At 35.9% G+C, this 19,398-nt stretch overlaps 1 long non-coding RNA gene across 1 annotated transcript in view; it reads left to right on the forward strand.

The window, feature by feature from the left end:
- The window catches only part of LOC137855682 (uncharacterized), an 82,919-nt gene that overhangs the window by 225 nt on the left and 63,296 nt on the right, over nucleotides 1-19,398 (forward strand). Inside the window, exons 2-3 of the long non-coding RNA XR_011095889.1 lie at nucleotides 230-338; nucleotides 542-1,692. This is a non-coding gene — a long non-coding RNA (uncharacterized lncRNA). The remainder of the gene's footprint in view (nucleotides 1-229; nucleotides 339-541; nucleotides 1,693-19,398) is intronic.

Raw genomic sequence — 19,398 nt, forward strand, 5'->3', positions numbered from 1 at the left:
TCTGTATATAAATCCTTAACTGTTTGTGCTTGAATCTGTATTTTCATATATCCATGTTTCCAGGTGAATGTTCCTTAATATTAGTACAGATTTTAATAAATAATAATATAATAAATATTATATAAATAAATACAATAATATAATAATAATATAGTATAATTTCTCATAATATAGATAAAAGCACATATTATTGTGGCATTTCTCCTAAGATGTTTCTCCATTACTGTAGGACTTTGATCCTATCAATAACAAGTACTAAGACAAGGAAGAGATAGAAAAAGGCTGAAGAGAAACATGCAGTTGTCATTGCAAGATTTGTTCAGCTTTCCTACAAGAAAGTGAGTAAAATATCTCTGATTGTATATAAACTAATTGAAAAGTAAATTTTATAGGAAAAGCATACCTAATGATTATAAACAACCCACAGCACAGTAATCAATTGCTTGTTTGTTGAAATTCTGAGAGCTTATGAATGTCTTTGGCATTCATTTTCATTTGGTGGTAGGCAGCCAGAGTAAAACACTTAGTTTGTCATTTCAAGGTACAGCTGAATGATGTGTGTCCAGCTACATGATAAGTTCATCTCGACACACACAAAGGAGCACAGTGGAAAAATGTCATGTGGGGGAGCCCAAATAATACTGAAGACCCAGCTGTTCCCAGGCCTATCATGGAAGAGTGATAAACCCATAAAAAAGGTAATTTCCACAAACATGCAAGAGCAAGGAGGAAAGAACAATAACTTGCAGTGGAAACTTCGCAAACAAGCTGGAGAAACGCACGTCCTTCCCTTTCCCTCCATTGGCTATCTCAAGAGACTGTCAGTTCCAGTGTTCAGCTATGACACTTCTCAGATGAGTCAAGGGGAGCAACTCTGTGGTTCGCATCTCAGACTGAGGGGAAGCACATTTGGGGATTATACAAAACAATGGGATGTTTAGGGAAGGACCAAAGGTGAGGAAAGGGTGATTTAAGTGTTTTGGGGAGGAAAAGGCATGGAAAATAGAGGGAGAAGGGGATAAGAGAGTCTTGTTGCTTGTAAACAGTGCTGGTCAGTATATATGCCTAGCCATGTCTTACTCACGCCATCACCACACTCTGCCTTGTCTTTCCATAAAACTCTGCTTCTGAATATTTTCTTGTATAAGGGGACTCTTGTGTATGAATGTATTTATACAGAGGTCTAAATTCCAGTGACTGGAGTAAAACCACAGGCCAGAGAGAGCCTGTGTGTCTGGGTTGCCAGCAATGGTAGTGAGTGAGTGTACACAAGTCACTGCTTGAGCAAGTATCAAGTCAGCCTAGCCAGGGAGTAGCTTAACTCCCTTGGCACCAGATATTCATATGTGTGTGTCTGTGGTTGAGGCAGCTGAAGGAGCCGGTTACTGGAGAGACCAGGGGAGTCCTGGCCAGCTGCTGGAGAGACTGTGGACTGTAGAAGTTGGTTGGGAGACCCATTTGTGTGCATGCATATCTACATGGAAGACAATGGAGGAAAGCACTAGTGCCTATAGTGCTGCTTACTGCATTACTGCTTACTGTACATGTAAGTCTCAACACAGGCAGTTGGAGTGGAGTTGTGGCTTTGGAGGTAACATACCCAGATGTGAGCAACTGAGAAGACTGGGATCCAGGAGCAGCTATTGTGAAGGCTGTTAAGAGTCCAGCTGCTGGAGGGATCCATGTGAACATGTATGTATTCTCACTATTGGATCTTCATCCTGATCAGCGACACAAGGGAACAGGATGAGGCTGTTTGTACTGTTTGTATTTTTGCAAGTACTGCGTGTGACTGTATGCACATGCATACAGTGTGGCTTGCTGTGTATGCATGTGAATATATATTGTATGTGTGTGTTTATGGGTGTGTCTATTGGGAATACATGCTCCTGGTTGAACCTAGGGGCATGCAGCTGTGGCAGCCTTGCCTCTTGGTGTCAGATTTGGCAACTCCCTAATATATGTAGTAAGTGGCATATAAAGTCTTTGAGATTTAGATAAGTTGAAATTGACTTATCTGCATAAGGATTACATATGCTTTTTTAAATACATTTATTAATTTTGGGGGGAGGACGTCATTTCTTTTTCTACATAAAATGATTTTATTACCTATCTACTTTTAGTAAAATATTTCTTGCACAGAATGTTCTTAACTAAACAACTAAACCACGTAATTTGTTGGACCTGCTTTTGCAGAAGTAGGCCCAGACATGAGAAATTTTAGTAGCAGTAATAAGGTGCTTCCAAAAAATGTCACAGAGATTGATAGTAATGAAGGGACTGACAAACAAGATAAGGATGGTATCACCTGAAGTGCTCCCAGTCTTACTGTCTCTGGAAGACCCCTTGTCTTCAGAATTGTTATTACTGCAAATGATGCTGCTATAGAAAATTAAGGTACACCTGAAATTAGGCACTGATCTTAAATGGTTTCCATTGCACGTTTTCTTGGACTGTAACCAAACAAGATATAATGTGCACGTGTGTCTGAGAGCACATAATAATAACTCTTTCAAGGTGAAAACAAACAAACCAATTATTCATATACATTTATTAAGACTTATAATTTCCTCTTGAATAGGGGAAAAATGTATTCTTGCTTCAGCAAACCTTAAAATTCTTCTGTCACTCTTAAAATAAGCTAACAGCTGGCTGCGTCTTCTAAATTGCAGGCATAATTGTATTATTTTAAGGTCAATTATCATGTTAAAGCATTTTCACTTGGCTTAGAAATTGTTATCTAACTATGACTTTTTCTTTTTTTTCAAACCTTGAAATATTTAAATGTGATTAAATTGATTTAATATATGATATTCCCACCTGCATGTCATTTCTGATGTACATCTGCCACACACAAAATTAAAAGATAAGTAACATGATTACAATCAAATTAGTGAGCCTGTGCAAGTAAATGAGATTGCAAATCTAGATGAGTGAAAACTGAACTTCCTAGTGAGACCACTTTGCATTGCATTAGCTTAAAATGAATTTTCAACTTTCATATATTGACTGGAAAATCCAGGCTTTGTAACCATACTGTACATGTGCAGAAAACTTTCCCTTTGCTGTGGGGCAGATTACAAGTTATTTCTTGCCAGAACTTTTCACCTGGTATTTATTTTAAAAAAAATGAATAACTCATCCAGATTAATTATTTATCAAAGCAGAAGAACCAGGCTTTTAGGGCACAGAACTGATTCAAGAAGAGCAACGGAAGGTGAAGAATATATATATATATTCTTTTTTCCACAGTGTTTGGGGACAAGGGTTAAATAAAAGAATCAATATTTTACTGAAAAAGTATCGTGTGTATTATCAAAAAATTATGTGTGCTCAAAAAAATGCAGTTGCATCAGGGTGCAGTAAAATAAGGGATAATAAAGTATATAAAGTATATATGCCACACACACACACATACACATGTATTTTAGGTCAGAGGTTGGACTCGATGATATTGAGGTCTCTTCCAATCTAGACAATTCTGTGATTATGTGATATATATACACACACACATTCATAAAAGACATTTTTGTATGAAAACACTCCATAACCTAAGGGAATAGCTTAAGTTTGTGGTCCTGCAGAAGAGGTTGCTTTTAACCTTAGACACGTTGATTTTCAGCAAAAATATATATTCTGATTGTTTTCAGATTTAAGTACAAAAATAATGTGCATCTGTACATGTAGCAGTTTTAGGTACTGCTGTTCAGGTCAGTTTATATTCTGTGTTAAATAAGCCTGGTTGTGCTGCAGTGCCACTGAATTTTGACACTAGCAACTAGCAAATTAGCCTGGAATTCTGACAAAGGAATTCCTGGGGATTTCAAAGTGGAGTTCAGCTGAATTGCATTTTAAGTTCCGTTAAAGAGTAGCAAAAAATGAATCACATATAAGTTTGGTATTAATCATCCATTACTTTGATCTCAGTGAAATCCCCTGAAATTTAACTTGATAAAGCCTATTCCAGGCTAAGTTGTTTTCAGTAGGCTTTATAATTATTGTAATGAAAAGGTTTTAAAATTATGGCATTGAAAAATGGATTCTCTATCACTCCCTATATTTATATCAATATTTGCTTTTATTGAAAGATAAGCTTTAGCTCATATAGTATTGCACATTTCACAGGGAAATTACTATGGAAGGTATTTTCCAGAATATTTTCAGGAAGGTGTCCTACTTTAAGTTGTGGATTTTAGAAAAGACACATAATTTATTTTGAGTGATCAAATCTTCAGAACATTCTGGTCTACCTAGAGTAAATAAATAAATGTGTAGATATATATATATATCAGTGATATACTGGTGGCAAAAATTAAATTATTTGTATTATGATATTTATGGATTTACAGGTTTCACCTGTAAATAGTGCGCACTTCATTGTCTTCTCCTTCCCTTCTTAGCATCCTGGTTGGGATGGAAGCTAGTAAGCCCATGAGAGGGCCAGAACTGACCACCATTATGTTTATGTGGCTTTATTAGGTTTTTGTCTTAGTTCATGAAGATCACTAACTTTAGGCTTGAATCTGTATCATTGCATATTGTCTTACTTTATTAGCAAGTATTTTATTATTACTTATAGAATACATTATTATTTCCTCCCAGAACATTCAAATTTGTCCAAATCCAAGGACAAGTAATAGCATAAAGCTGTTTTAAAAGCAAATTATTTCACACAACATAGACTTTTTAAAAACTTTATTAATATCTAGGGAAATTATAGCCAGTAGCTTTACCTTTTATATATTCCCATACAACAAGAAAAATGAGAGAAATATGAATCAAAATATGTTCTGTCATTTTTAGAATTCTCATTGTAAAGATCTCTGTGTCATTAAGGTTACAGGCCTGAAGAGAGTTTGAATCTTTAATGGGAAACATCAGTTTTATGAAGTGGCATAAAAGGCAAGGCTTACAAAGAGCATAGCTCTTGCAAACATGAAGAAAGAGTGAATGCAAAATCTCACAGCTGTTAAACTTAAATGCAGGCTATACTTCTTCAAATATTATTCTTTATGTAGATCTGATAAAACCAGAATGAGCTAGATGGCCATATACCTTTATTTATACAGAATTTTATATGCAAATCCTGTAGTTATTCAAGTATTACATTTTTTATTATTATTTTAGGCAGAGAGCATATGGAAATATATTAGTATCTCTAACATCAATATCATCCCAAGATAGCTTCAGATGGGCTTTGGAGCATGGCTTTCTAAAGGGTTCTTCTAGTGGCAAACATTTTTTTGTTATTATTATTTTTATCATACTTAGTTTAACAACAGTGTCTCTCAAGTGCTTTACCAGCAGGTGTACATACTTGGAAATGTACATCAGGACACTCAGACTATTTTATTTTCCCATGTTTCAAGGTCAGAATCTTCATACCACTTCATTCCACTTCAGAGTGGCAAGAGAATAACATTTTGAATAAATATATGAAATAAAACATTAAAAGGACCAACTGATACACTAGCTGCAAGTTCAGGAGAGTAGTTTCACTCCAGGGTCATATGAGTATCATTTAATTTCAGCAAACAATTTATATTTAAAGATTATAACTAATAAGGTTATAATGCAAGTCAGGTTATTCTAAGAATCACTTACTCTTTGCCTTTGGTATTTAAAGTCTGACAAGATTATTGTTACCCACAAAGGGTCTTTTTTACCCATGTTCACCATAATTTGCAAAACAGTGACACTTATTATAAGATAAAAAGAGATCAGGAAATGTTTATAGTAAAATCAGAAGGTGAGGTTATGGACAAGAAAAAAAAAGTGTGAGGCAGCTGAGGCAGCTTTTCAGATGGAAGATCTTCATAGATCTTCATATGTGGAAATTATGATGAAAAACTGCAAGCCTGGCTGGGGGGGGGGGGGGGGGGGGGTAGGAGGAGTAGGGGTAAGGGGGGACAATGAAGAGATATGCCAGAAATGGTTTCTACTATTGCAAGTGCTATATTTTAATTAATTTGACTTTAAAGAGCTTTTTGCTACCTTCTTACATTGTGCATGTCAATGACAAACTCCTCTTATGTTTTCAGTCTCACAGAATTTTATTCAGAATTCCCTAGATACTAGAGGATAAGAATTAAGGTCAAGACTCATAGATGTCTTGTCACATCCGATATTCCTGCATAGCTCTCTGTGTTTAAGGACTTATAAACAGTTCCAGACTGCATTATTTGAAAATTAATGTGGATATTACAAGAACCACTCACTTAAATCTTATGCAGTTAAGATATAGGTCAAGGTTAAAAGGGAAAATACTGCTTCTACAGGTGTGAAAGTTTAGGGCAGTTCCAGCAGGGAAAGACCATAGGCAAGCAGAATTTAATTTGGATACAGACACCATCTAAACAAAAACAAAATTCCACACACATCGAAGCTATTGGCCATTGAAGGTACTGGCTTGCAGCATGATGCATAAACAGTGCAATAAAGGGGTATCAATTGGAGTTCATTGCCTGATGACAAATTGCATGGAGCTTCTCAGAAAAACAGTAAAAGAAGGAAAGTTTAAGGGAGCTTATCAAGAGTTCAGAGAAAGTATCAATAGGACACTAAGATTAGGGGGCACTAAAGGAAAGCAAGTAAGACACTAAGCAAGTAAGAAACCAACCCATCTTTTTAACTCCAGCAATTGTCTTATACTAATGTTCTCTTGATATCCTCATCATTCATATGCTTAAATAAAGCCTTTATTGTGCTGGGTTCAAGAAGTTAAATTCCTATTTCTAAGGAAAAAAAATATTGTTTATTGCTAAATGAACTATTCAATTAAATTAATGTAGCTTAAGATACTAAAAGCTCTTAGTCAGCTAACACCTAAAATGAGCAAGATTTATCTTCATTTTGGATTAATATTCAGCACCAGGCCCCTTTGTCTATACAACTTAGAATAACAACATTCCAACACACAGTCAGGACCCCAACATTTCTTTCTTGTGGATCTTTCCCTCATACATTTTTCAGAGCATACTTAGCATGGAGCTTTTGAGAACTGGAGGTAGAACTACTGCTTTCTATATAAGTAGGGCAATTATGGTACTGTCATTACATTTACTTTATATCTACAGCACTTTACTCACCAAAGAAAACCCAGAGCCAGAATCAATTTCTTCCCATTCCCACCAGACATATAAAAGTGTGTTACTCCACAAAAAAGGATTTAAACTAAATTGTGTTAGAGAGCAAACAAGTGGTCCAACAGCATGTGAAAATGAACAAATTCAAGTTTTTTGTTTATACAGGAAGTGCATATATTCTATATTGCCCAAATAAAAAACTTAACAGCATTTACTAACCAGAAGAAGATATGGACTTGTGGTTGTTTCATCTTACTGGGCAACTAAACTCTACCACAACTATTAGACTCCCCATCCTCAAAGAAAGAGGGGAAGAAAATATGATTAAAAAGGGCTTAAGGGCTGTGATAAGGACAGGGGGATTGCTCACCAATCTACTGTCAGAATGAACGAATTCACTAGAATTGCTTCATCAGTCAGAGATGAAGCAATGTCTCTGATGTCTCTTCATCAGAGAAAGAACAGGACTTCCAGAAGGTAATTCATCCTATTGCAAGGTAGATTTCTAAAATACATTGGGTAAAAAAACGTTTGCTGATGTTTATTTCTCTACTATGCCTATTTTTAAAAAGCCTCATATTTATTATACTATCAAAAGTTAGATGAAAAGAATCCTCCTTAGAGTGCAAGATCTAACTGTCTTAGTGATATAATTGTTTTGGATCCATTTATAAGACTCTCAATTTCTCTGAAATATTTAAGCCTAAATAATAGAGTATGTGCTTCCATTTTGTGGAACAAGCACCTAGAATTTAGGCATTTTGGGAATAAATCCTTTATGATTTCTGTTTTATGATAAGCCTACAATTATACTGTACACTATACTGTATACTATACTGATGAGACAGAACATTTCCCAGACGTGAATTTTATTCCCAACCATTCCCAATCTACTTCCAATCAATATTACACTCTCCGTCATTAGGAAGCTCCCTGTGTGTCTCTTCTTTCTATTTCATTTGTCTGATGTAGTCTGATGTAGTATGGCAGTAACATTTTACTGTTTTGAGTTTGACCTTTTTTTTTTTAAAGAAAATCTTCGCAACAATGCAATGCATTTTAAGGTGATCATGCTCTATTATGATTATCTTATTTGACTTTCTGTATGACATGGACAAAAATATTTAACCTAATAATTTATGTTTTTTTACTCATACATTGTGGTTGAACAAAAATCAATTTTCTTCCTTTTCTAAAATGTTTTTGTTAAAATCCCTCAGATAGTAGACACTGTTGGCTTGGCATGAACATTAACTTCTGATTATTTTTCAGTTCTTTACACAAATTACTTCTGATTATCTCTGAGGAGATATACCTGATAATTCAGTAAATTAAAAATTCAGGGCATATCCCACACTCTCAATAATACTAATTTCAGATAATTAAAGTTTAAATAAGGACTCTTCCTACTCATACTCCCAGATCTATATTAAATCCTTACACAGGCTTCACTGTATAATTTCAGATAATAAATGTATTATTTTGGGTGCATTCTTACATAGAAAAAGGAGGTGGAATTCCTATTCCTTAGACATTCCATGGAATATTTTAATAATTTCGGATTAATTTGGGTATCCTTGCATGCGAAGCAAAACTAGCTGTACATATATCACCTGTGAATTAGTCCTCTGAAGTCAGGGATTGGTCACTGTGCTACTCTGCATGCATAAATACACATGCATAAATATGGATTTGGCTTCCATATTATAACTGCTGGTATTAGACTTACTAGAGAAAATTGCTTTCACTTAAAGCAATCTTTTAAAATTTAAAATTCACCAAGCAACATTAGACAGAACATGTCTTTCTTAACCTTGTTTGTCTTTTTCTAACCTGTTTGTAACATAAGAGAAAACCTAAACCTCACTGATTCTGCATCAAGCATATAATTTTCTTCCTGACTGTAGGGAAATGGTGGCATTAAGGACACCAAAACTTGCCAAATAGAATTATGTGTTAATAATTGCTTGGCTAGTTTAATGAGCTAAATGGTCATTTTGAATTACTGAATTCATACTTGTTTTTTCTGTATGTTCATGAAGTTAGGAAAATGAACAAAGTCTATTAAAGTGGTACACGTAAGCAAAACAGACTCAATTTTCTAAACAGAGTAAATCCTGTTTCTACCACAGCTGGAGAGAGGGAAAAAAAAAAAAAAAAAAAAAAAAAGAAAGGGAGATAAAACAGCTGAGATCTGGTGTGTAGCAGAGAGATTGTGATTGCCACAAATCCTCAGACTACAACAGTTCTTACTCTTTTCTCACCTCTCAACCACCACAGCCCCAGTAATTTCAGGGAAGGTTGCATATGTGTGAATATGAATAAAACTTGTATTTTGTAACTCCAACTGCCAAGTAAGCATCTTTATATGCATCTTTATTTTATAGTTTGGCAACAGTACATCTACAGAGAAGGACACAATCTCTTTGTACATGCATGATTTGTATATAGCTTTGTTCGTTCAGCTAGGCTGGTCAAAACTAGTCAGTGACCATTCAAAAGAAGCCTTGTAATATATAGAATATCCCTAGAGGGTGGGAAGAAATGCTGTTTAAGATATTGAACTGTTGGCACAGAGCCAGTAATGCAATTTTAGTTCAGTTAAATTTTTAGACACTCAACAGATCTCCTGTTAATCTGTGATTATTTGGAGAGGAGAGGAGAGGAGAGGAGAGGAGAGGAGAGGAGAGGAGAGGAGAGGAGAGGAGAGGAGAGGAGAGGAGAGGAGAGGAGAGGAGAGGAGAGGAGAGGAGAGGAGAGGAGAGGAGAGGAGAGGAGAGGAGAGGAGAGGAGAGGAGAGGAGAGGAGAGGAGAGGAGAGGAGAGGAGAGGAGAGGAGAGGAGAGGAGAGGAGAGGAGAGGAGATTATAACCCACTGTTCTTGTTTTTAAGACAACAAACTATATAAACTATTCTGTAGTGTTAGACGTAACATGGAAATAAATTATTTTAATCTATTAGTGTTATGCATTTTACAATTAAATCAAAAAGAAATGAAATTGGCTTCATTGGTTTAAAAAGAGAAAGAAAAAAAAAAAAAAACACATGATAGTGAAGAACACTAATAGCTTCCAAGGAAACAAAGTGGATATTATTTTTTAAAACATGTATATTCCCACCTTAACAACAACAACCCACAACCTACAAAGTAATGTGAGCCTGAGAATGCACGATGGCAAAGCCAGGATAGAAGATATCCCTAGGGAAGATTTCCATTATTTTTGACATATTAAATGCTTTCTGCTTTTATTCATGAGTAGTGGAGTAAAAGAAAAGCTCTGCCTGCTGAATTTAACTGCTAGTCTTCCCTGCAAATGAAAGTTTTTATTTCATTCTTTGTTAATGTGCTGGGATTAAAAAAGGAAAACTTTGTTCACAGGCAGAGACAAGATGTTAAAAAAATTTACTTCCAGTATTATGAAGATTCTGGTTAGTAAATTTAATTCACCTGTTCACTTTTGTAAGTAGTTAGAACATTGGCTCTTCTATTATTAACATGTACCAACACTGAATACTACCATAAAGACAGCATTTCAACCCCAAAATGGATGATTTTAGTGCTAATTCAAACCTATTATTCTTTTTCTCTGTCACCATTCATAGCTGAAATGTATTACAACAAAATAAAAATGCTACAGAGTCAATACAAATACATTTATATAACATTTCTCAGGATCATATAGGAGCATTCTGAATTCTATAATCCATACTTGCTGTGAGGTAGGGATCTACTGTTACTCCAGTTTTACAGTTGAGAAATGGAAAACAAAGAATAGCTGAATTAGCTACAATAAGCAATGGCAAAACAATGCGATTCCTGCAAAGGAGTAGCAGGAATGGGGCTGTTCAAAGTCAGGTGGTGGTGGTAAGCCAGGAACCAATTTTGCAAAATTCCTATATTTCAGTATCTCCTAAATGGCAATAAGATACTGGAGGCTCAGGTACCTATTTTCCATTCTTTAGGTCAGAAATAATGTGGATATAGTATTGGAACCTGTAGTTAGAGAATAGTCTACCCAAAAACTTAAGTCTGAGACACTAAGTTTGAAGGGAAATGAAGCTAGTTGAAACAAACAAACAAACAAAAAACTCTTCAGAAAAACCTCAGGATAATGCTCTGAAAGAAGTATGTTAATCAAGCTGACTGACAAGACTGATGAGCTCAGAAAATTCAATGCCTATGAATTAATCTGAAATTTCAGAAACATATAAAGGAATAATTTCCAGAAGTATAATTTTCTCTTTTCCGCTTTCTCTTTTTCTTTTTCCTCCTCTCCCTTCCCTTCCCCTCCCCTTCCCTCCCCTTTCCTCCCCAAAGCTGTTTCTGAAATCTAAGCCATTCACAGAATCATAGAATGTTTTGAGATTGGAATGAACTTTTGGATGTCATCAAGTTCAACACCTCCTGCTCAAGTAGAACAACCTAAAGCAGGTTGCCCAGAACAATGTCCAGGCAGCTGCTCAGCATCTCCAGGGAGCGAGTCTCCACAACCTCTCTGGGCAACCTGTTCCATTGCTTTGTCACCTGCACAGTAAAGTGTTTTGATGTTCAGATGGAAATGTTTGTTTCAGGCCTCTTGTCCTGTCACTGAAAAGAACCTGGCTCTGTCTTCTTTGTACTCTGCCTTCTCATACATTAGTAAGAACCCCCTAAGCCTTCTCTTCTCTAGGCTGCACACTACCAGCTCTCTATCAGTTTCCTCAGAGGAGAGATGCAACAGTCCCTTAATCATCCACCTGGCCCTCTGCTGAACTCTTTAACAGCTCCAAGTCTCTCTTGCACTGGGGAACCCGGAACTGCACACAGTACTCCAGATATGGCCTCACTAGTGCTGAGCAGGGGAAAGATCACCTCCCTCGACCTACTGGCAATGGCCCTCATAGCATACAATTAGCCTTCTTTGCCATAAGGGCACGTTGCTGGCTCATGTTCGGTTTAGTATCCACCAGGACCCCATTTTCTGCCAAGCTGCTTTCCAGCATGTATTGGTGCCTGCCGATTTCCCAGATGCAGAACTGTATACTTCTCCTTGTTGAACTTCTGGAGGTTCCTGTCAGATCATTTCACCATGATCTGGTGAATGATCACTGTTTTGATCCATCCACAGTCTGAAATCATGCCATAGCACTTTTAATAGCACTGATGGGAAAATATGAAGTGTTCACCACCAGTTCTTCATGCAATGCCTAGTGGTTAGATCTCTTACCTAGGAAAAGGGCATTTGATTTTAAGGGCTGAGGAGTGCATTTTCACAATATCAAAAAGCATTGTCAAGTAATCACCTAGTCTGAATGGAAAAAATGCAGTCTATTCATTCTTAAGATGTGCTACTGAATAGGAAATGCAGTTAGGCATTAACAGGGAAACAGGAAAGCATTAAGAGGAGTATGATTCTGTAAACAAATGGTTTGTATTCTCATTGTGGATTAGAATTGTTGGTCTGGGTGTCTTATGTCTAAAATATCTTATTAGTATCTCTGTATTTTATCTAATAACTAAATCATGTTTATGTAGTTGAAAGCACTTCATACTATGTAGTCTTGTCTTTTTTTTTTTTTTTATAAAAAACAACAACTTGTTTTCTGCAAATTCATAGTTTTAATGGAATGCATAAAGATTGTCCTTACCATTTTGTAAAATGTTCTTTTTTTGTAAAATTTTTGTAAAATTTCGTTCTCTTGGAATTTGGGAGATGAGGCTTTGATATGAGCATTAAGCTCATGTTTCTTATCCCCTGAATGAATAGTTTAACCACAATGTTATAAGGAAGTAAATAGGTGAAACCAGGACAATGGGCATCACCACAGTTTCCGGAGTTTTAAAAGAAAATAAACACTGCTGTATTTTGAACCATTCCTTCTGGTATGTATTAGATATACTTGGTACTTACAGTTATCTAACTTTCTCAAAATGACTTGGACTCATGGAGTAGAAGTCATATCATATTGTATATTATATCAAGACAAGAATAATAGATTACTTCATTTTTCTCAGTGCTGTCATCAGTTTCTTATCCTGATAATGTCACTCTGGCAAGACATAAAAAAAAAAAAATTATAATGTTAGATTGAGCATTCATAATTTTGGTAATATACTCAGTGTCATCCATGTATATTAACCATATGTTTTAGAATACAGTATGGTGATTTAAGTTTATGGATGGAAGGATCAAGTCAACATGGAAACAATATTTGTCTCCAAACATGTGATGACTACAAAATAAATGTTTGCAAAAATACATAAATAAATATATATATAGTAAAGTAACTAGATATAGATCATGTCAAGTCTACAGAAGGTATATTTCAGAAATGACTACTTCCCTATGACACTGGAAACATGGAAAATTGAATACGTGGTATTTTTATTCAGAAAACCACAAAAGCTTTTAGAAAAATTACTATATATTTATATATATATATAAATACAATGTCTTAAATAGGGTATGTGTCAGTTAATATACTTCATAGAGTAAACAAAGGTTTTTAACATTTCTCAGCTTCCCAGTAATGTTGTGGAAGCTGGACAACCACTAAGCTGTTACTACTAGAAATGCAGCTAGAGCTTATAGAAGTTGAAAAAACAAAACCAAGGCATTTTTAGGAAAACAAAATATCATTGGTAGAATTAACACAGTCTAGTAATTAATAATTGACAACAGCAAATAATATTTCAATTACAAATGCATATACCCAGTCCCAAATTTATATAGGCCATTTCACAAGCTTCATTCTTTGTATTCTTATTTCTGTGTCCTTCATTTTTCCACCCCTTTGAGTTTCATGTGCAAAAACACATTTATACACTTAAAGTCAGCCGTATTACCTGCATTTGTTGTGTATATATATATATATGCGTATGTGTATATGCTTCCACTAAATCCACTAAAATACTGCATACAGTATGAGGCAAACTAATTCTTTCTTGAAGAGATTCTCTTAGCTCTCATTTCAGTAGTTTAATTGTCACTGTGGGCAGCCTTTGTTTGTAATGTACCCTGTGGTGCTGTAAGCACTAGTGGCCATAGTCCCTGAAGAAAAAATAAAGAAAATAACACCACAACTATAAACAAGCAATGAACACCTGCTGAAATTATTATTGTTTGGATTAGAGAGATACATTAACATAAAGCTAGAAAGAATAAACAATAATAAAATATATTTTTCTTCTGTTAGAATAGGGCTGGGGTGGAAATAGTATCACTATGTTTGAAAGTAGAACAGAAAGGGTCAAAAACTCTGGTACTCATGAATTAAGTACCTGTTTACCCCAAGTGAAAATAATAATAATAATAATAAAAGTTTTATGGTTTCCTGCATGTGAATTCAGAGGATTCTTTACAATTAAACCACTTGCTGTCTACCAGCTTTGAGTTGAAACAAAATCTGATTTTCTAACTAAATGAAATGAGGAAACACACACGCAGACCTTTTCAAATTATTTTAAATGATTGTGAGTTTGATCTAGCTCAGTAAATTTGTCTTTGTGAGTTAACAGAATGGAATTCACTTTGCTATATGGCAGTCTACATGTAAAAGATTTTATTATGCCCTTCAGTAAGAATGATTCTATATCTTTTTTTTTTTTGTCTGTCTTTTGCTTTGTCTGTCTTATTTACTGACAGTCTTATTTTTTCCTCTGGTATATTTTCATGGAAGAATTAGCCCTGGCACTTAACATTAGTAACTGTCTTCCTCACACACAGAGCTCTTATATCTAACTTGAGTAGTATTTTGCTTCTTGAAAGCTATGGTAGAGTTGGCCTTGCCCAGCAGCCAGAAAAAACACCCAGCTGCTCTCTCACTCCTTCTCCTCAACATGAGAGGAAATAGGATGAGAAAGCTTATGGGTTCATATAAAAAATAAAAAAATAAGAATAAGAATAATAAAATCTATTATCATTTACAAAATGATAGTTTTGTAATTATTTTTGTAATGGGCAAAACAGACTCAATATGGGGAAAAATAATTTTATGTACTGACAGAGTCAGGTAATGAGAAACAAAGACAATGAATAAATAAATACATTTTAACCACTACCTTCTCCATCTGTCCCTTTTGCCAAACTCAACTGGACTCATCCTCAACAGGCCACTCCTGGCTTCTCTCCCCACTCTGAGCAGCATGAGAAGATAGGGAATTGAGGGCCGTCATCAGTACATACGAGTTTCTGCTGCTCTTTCTGTTGTTCCAAAACCCGGATTCTGTTACCTGGTGTGCAAAGAGCTGAATAACACACGAAGTCAGGATATTTGTTTATTTCACATCTGTGCAGAGATAGGTGCCAGATGATCCAACACAGACACCTGCCTCACCATAGTCCTCTCCATGAGCTGCAGGGCACGCTCTGGAACCTTAGCAACTTCCTCCCCTTCCTTTTCTGCTCTTTGTGTTTGCATTACTGTTTCTCAATGTCTTTTTTTTCTCTCCCTTTATCTTCCTGGGTCTCTTTTTTTCCTACCATTTCTTAAAGTATGTTATCCCAGAGGCACCACCATTTTGGCTCATGGGCTTAGCTGTGCTCAGTGGTGTGTCCTTTGGAGCTGGCTAGATCTGGCTGTGTTTGGCATGGGTCAGCCCCTGGCCTCTCATCACAGAAGCTGCCCCTGCAGGCCCCTGCTGCCAACACCTGGGCACCTAAACCCAGTATGAAAGCTCCTCTTTCAGTTTTGTTGGTTGCATATTTCTTTTTCCCTTTGACCGCTGGACAAAAATACAGATAGTGTTTTAATTCAAGTAGCAAACCTGTTTGGTTTTGACATTCAAGCTGTATTATTTTAGACCTGATGGACCTCCACAGTGATACTGCAGTGTTCTGACACATGCCTAAAACAGTGTTTCTCTCACAAGTCACTGAGAAATAGTTATATAGGATTATATATTATTTATCTATTATATATTAGATTTCTATATGACAAACAGAGGGATTGAGTGCACCCTCAGCAAGTTTGCAGATGACACCAATATGAGTTCTGTTGATACAACAGAAGGAAGGGATGCCATCCAAAGGGACCTGGAAAAGCTTGAATAATATTGAATATTCTGGGCCCACATGAACCTAATGAGATTCATTAAGCGTAAGTGCAAGGTGCTGCACCTGGGTAATCCTGGGCAAGGGCACAGACTGGGAGAACTCATTGAGAGCAGCCCAGCAGAGAAGGACTTGAGAGTTCTGGTGAATGGAAAGCTTGACGTGAACTGGTAGTGTGCACTTGCAGCCCAGAAGGCCAACTGCATCCTGGGCTGCATCAACAGAGGTGTGGCCAGCAGGTCGAGGGAGGTGGTTGCCTGCCTCTACTCTGCCCTCATGAGACCCCACCTGGAATACTGCATCTAGGTCTGGGGCCCCCAACACAGGAAGGATGTGGATCTTTTAGAGCACGTCCAGAGGAGGGCCACAAAGTTGATCAGAGGGCTGGAGCACCTTTCCTATGAAGAAAGACTGAGAGCTGAGGCTGTTCAGCCTACAGTAGAGAAGGCTCTAGGGTGACCTTATTGCAGCTTTTCAATACCTAAAGGGGCATATAAAAAAAGATGCAAAACAACTTTTTGCTCAATCAGAAAATGACAGGACAAGGGAGAATGGTTTTAAATCAAGAGAGAAGAGATTTAGATGAGGTGTTAGGAGGAAATTCTTCACTCAGAGGGTGGTGAAGTTGACCAGAGGGGTTATGGTTGCTCCATCCTTGGAGGTGTTCAAGACCAGGTTAGATGAAGCCCTGAGCAACCTGATCTAATGGGTGGCATCACTGCCCATGGCAGGGGGTTGTAACTAGAGCATCTTTAAGGTCCCTTCCAACCTGAGGCATTCTGTGATTATTTATTTGCTGTATTTGCAGCACAAAAAAACTGTCATGAGACTTCATTGCATACCAGACACTCACGAACATTCTAAGTTTAAAAAGGTGTTAATTTGAAGGTCATTTTAACTTTTCCATGGAAATGTCAGGACATAACATTTTTTCCTGCTTTTAAAGCAAAAAAAAAAATGATTTAAAACAGAGTAGTCTCATTGAGTCAAATGGACTTTCATCAAGGACAGTTTTGGCATCCAATTTCCATATGTTCAAGTTTAGAAATGAAAAGCAGAAGTGTTCTTCACACCCTTTGGTAAAATTGTTCAATATAAAATGCTTATCTACTCATACAATCAGCTGTTTGTATAGCCTGGAGTTTAGAGCACTTAGCTGGGAGAGGCAAGTCCTAGATTCTCACACTAGAAACTATACAAGTTGTTCAGAACAAGAAAATAGGCCCAAATCTTGCAAGTGAGTTAAGAAAAAAAAAAGGCTTTTTGTTTGTGAATAATGTTGTAATGTAGGCTTAAAATTGCTGTTGAGCTTTTTGGTATTTTTGAGACTTCCTAAGTTCTTTAGAATCCTAGTGGCTGTAAAGTCGGTATTCATGGTGATCTTTTTAGATGTCTTGGGGATTTAGGCATCACCATGGAAATGCTCTTTTTTTTTTTTTTTTTTTTTTTTTTTTAGGGATCTAACTATGAACTTAGATGTTAAATTCTGATTTATTTATTTATTGGTAGAAGAGCCAAATTATTGTATAACACACTGCTCATTACTTTAAATTTATTTATCTACTTAGGTTATTTGCACTGAAGATTAGGTCAAATAATTTCTGGTAATAGCATGAAAGAAGTAAAGTAATTCCTGCATGCCACACATGGTTTCCAGATGTTAAGAACACAAAAGAGTAGTATTTTATGTAAACTTGCTTGCTGACTCTCTTAGATACTCACAGAAATGCTGCTTAGAGCAAACAAGATTGAAGTTTCATTCCAAATGTCATTTCACTTCCTTTTACCCATTAAAAGTATTTCATTTTGCTCTCAATAAAATTGTTCTACGTCTTTTAATACTGCTGACAAACGTTGCCAGTAAAAAAAAAAAAAAAAAAAAAGTTACTAAGCATACTAAGCATAGTACAATGGTAAAAGGGCACGCACAATATTTGTATTTCCTCTTAAGAACACAAATGAAATCACTATACCCATGGGAATCTCTGTTTCATGCTGACAGACAGTTCTCTTGTGTGGTGTAAGATGCAGACTTTGCAATTTTTTAACCGGAAGTTATGCACATATTACATATTAAAATATGTATTTCATTAAAATATGAATAAATATGTTCTGCTGTATGCAATGCTTGTGGCTGGATTTCCGTCTGGCCTACTTACCTCCAGATCTCAAATTTGTCAGGTTTAAGAAAAAAAAAATCATGAAATATTTGGTTAAAAGTATCTGTCTGTTGTCATCTTTCCCTATTCTACCTATCATTTTCAAAATAAGGCAGAATAAAAATATTTTGTTCTTTCTTACTGATAAATGCAGTGGTTATACTCCTTGGAAAATGTTTGTTCCTCCACAATGAACCTGTGTTACTTAGTTGTTGAGCAGTCATATATTACCTTTACTTTAGAAGGTAGATAACATTGAGTATGAATATATGAATAATATTTATTTGTATTTTATTGGAATGCAGAATTAACAAAGACTGTTTAAATCTAACAGAATAAATAATTATAAATAGTCATTGTTCTAAGAGAGTTATACTGTTTTCAAATAGCAGAACTGTATTATTTATTTGTGGCCCCACTTATTGTCCAGTTTTCAGTTCTCTATTACATTTAGTGAGTATCTCTTGGTGGCTTGTAAGCTCACAGAATGGGAAAAAAAATTGTTTATTGGTTGGAGTTCCATATTCTCAGAATTCTTGGCATCATGAACTTTTGTTCCAAAGCAGCACAGAAAATTTGCATGTATGACTGCATATTTGTGGGATTCTTATCTCAGAAACCAAGGAAAACTAATTTCAGTTGTTTTGCCTTTCATTCTGTTTCTACCAACAGCTTCTGAAGTTCTAAATTCACCTTTACTCCAGTGTAGGTGATGTAGAATTGCTAAACTCTAATAAAAGCTGTTGTTACTTTGGTCAAGATGGCAATATTAAAGCTTTGTCGAGGAGGTTTGTTTTCAGAGTGGTTATAAATCAATAATTCTTGGATGCATTTATTTTTTTCTAGAATGATCTTTCCTTCAACACAGCGAAAGCACTACAGAGAGCAATTTTCTGTGCGTAGAAATCTGGAAATACAATGAGCTTTCCATCTGAGAATCTGGATGAGATTCACTTCACCCAGCACAGACATCTGCATCTGAGCTGGTTACCAGACGCTTTCTTTACAGTCAGAAATAAATATTTACTTTTGGGTGCAAGTCATGTATTTACACATCTGTTTTACAATAATATGAATTATGATGATTTCTCTTCATTCACACTAAAGCAGACCCCCCAAAACT

The sequence above is a fragment of the Anas acuta genome, chromosome 4 (assembly GCF_963932015.1).
Source record: "Anas acuta chromosome 4, bAnaAcu1.1, whole genome shotgun sequence".
Taxonomy (NCBI): domain Eukaryota; kingdom Metazoa; phylum Chordata; class Aves; order Anseriformes; family Anatidae; genus Anas; species Anas acuta.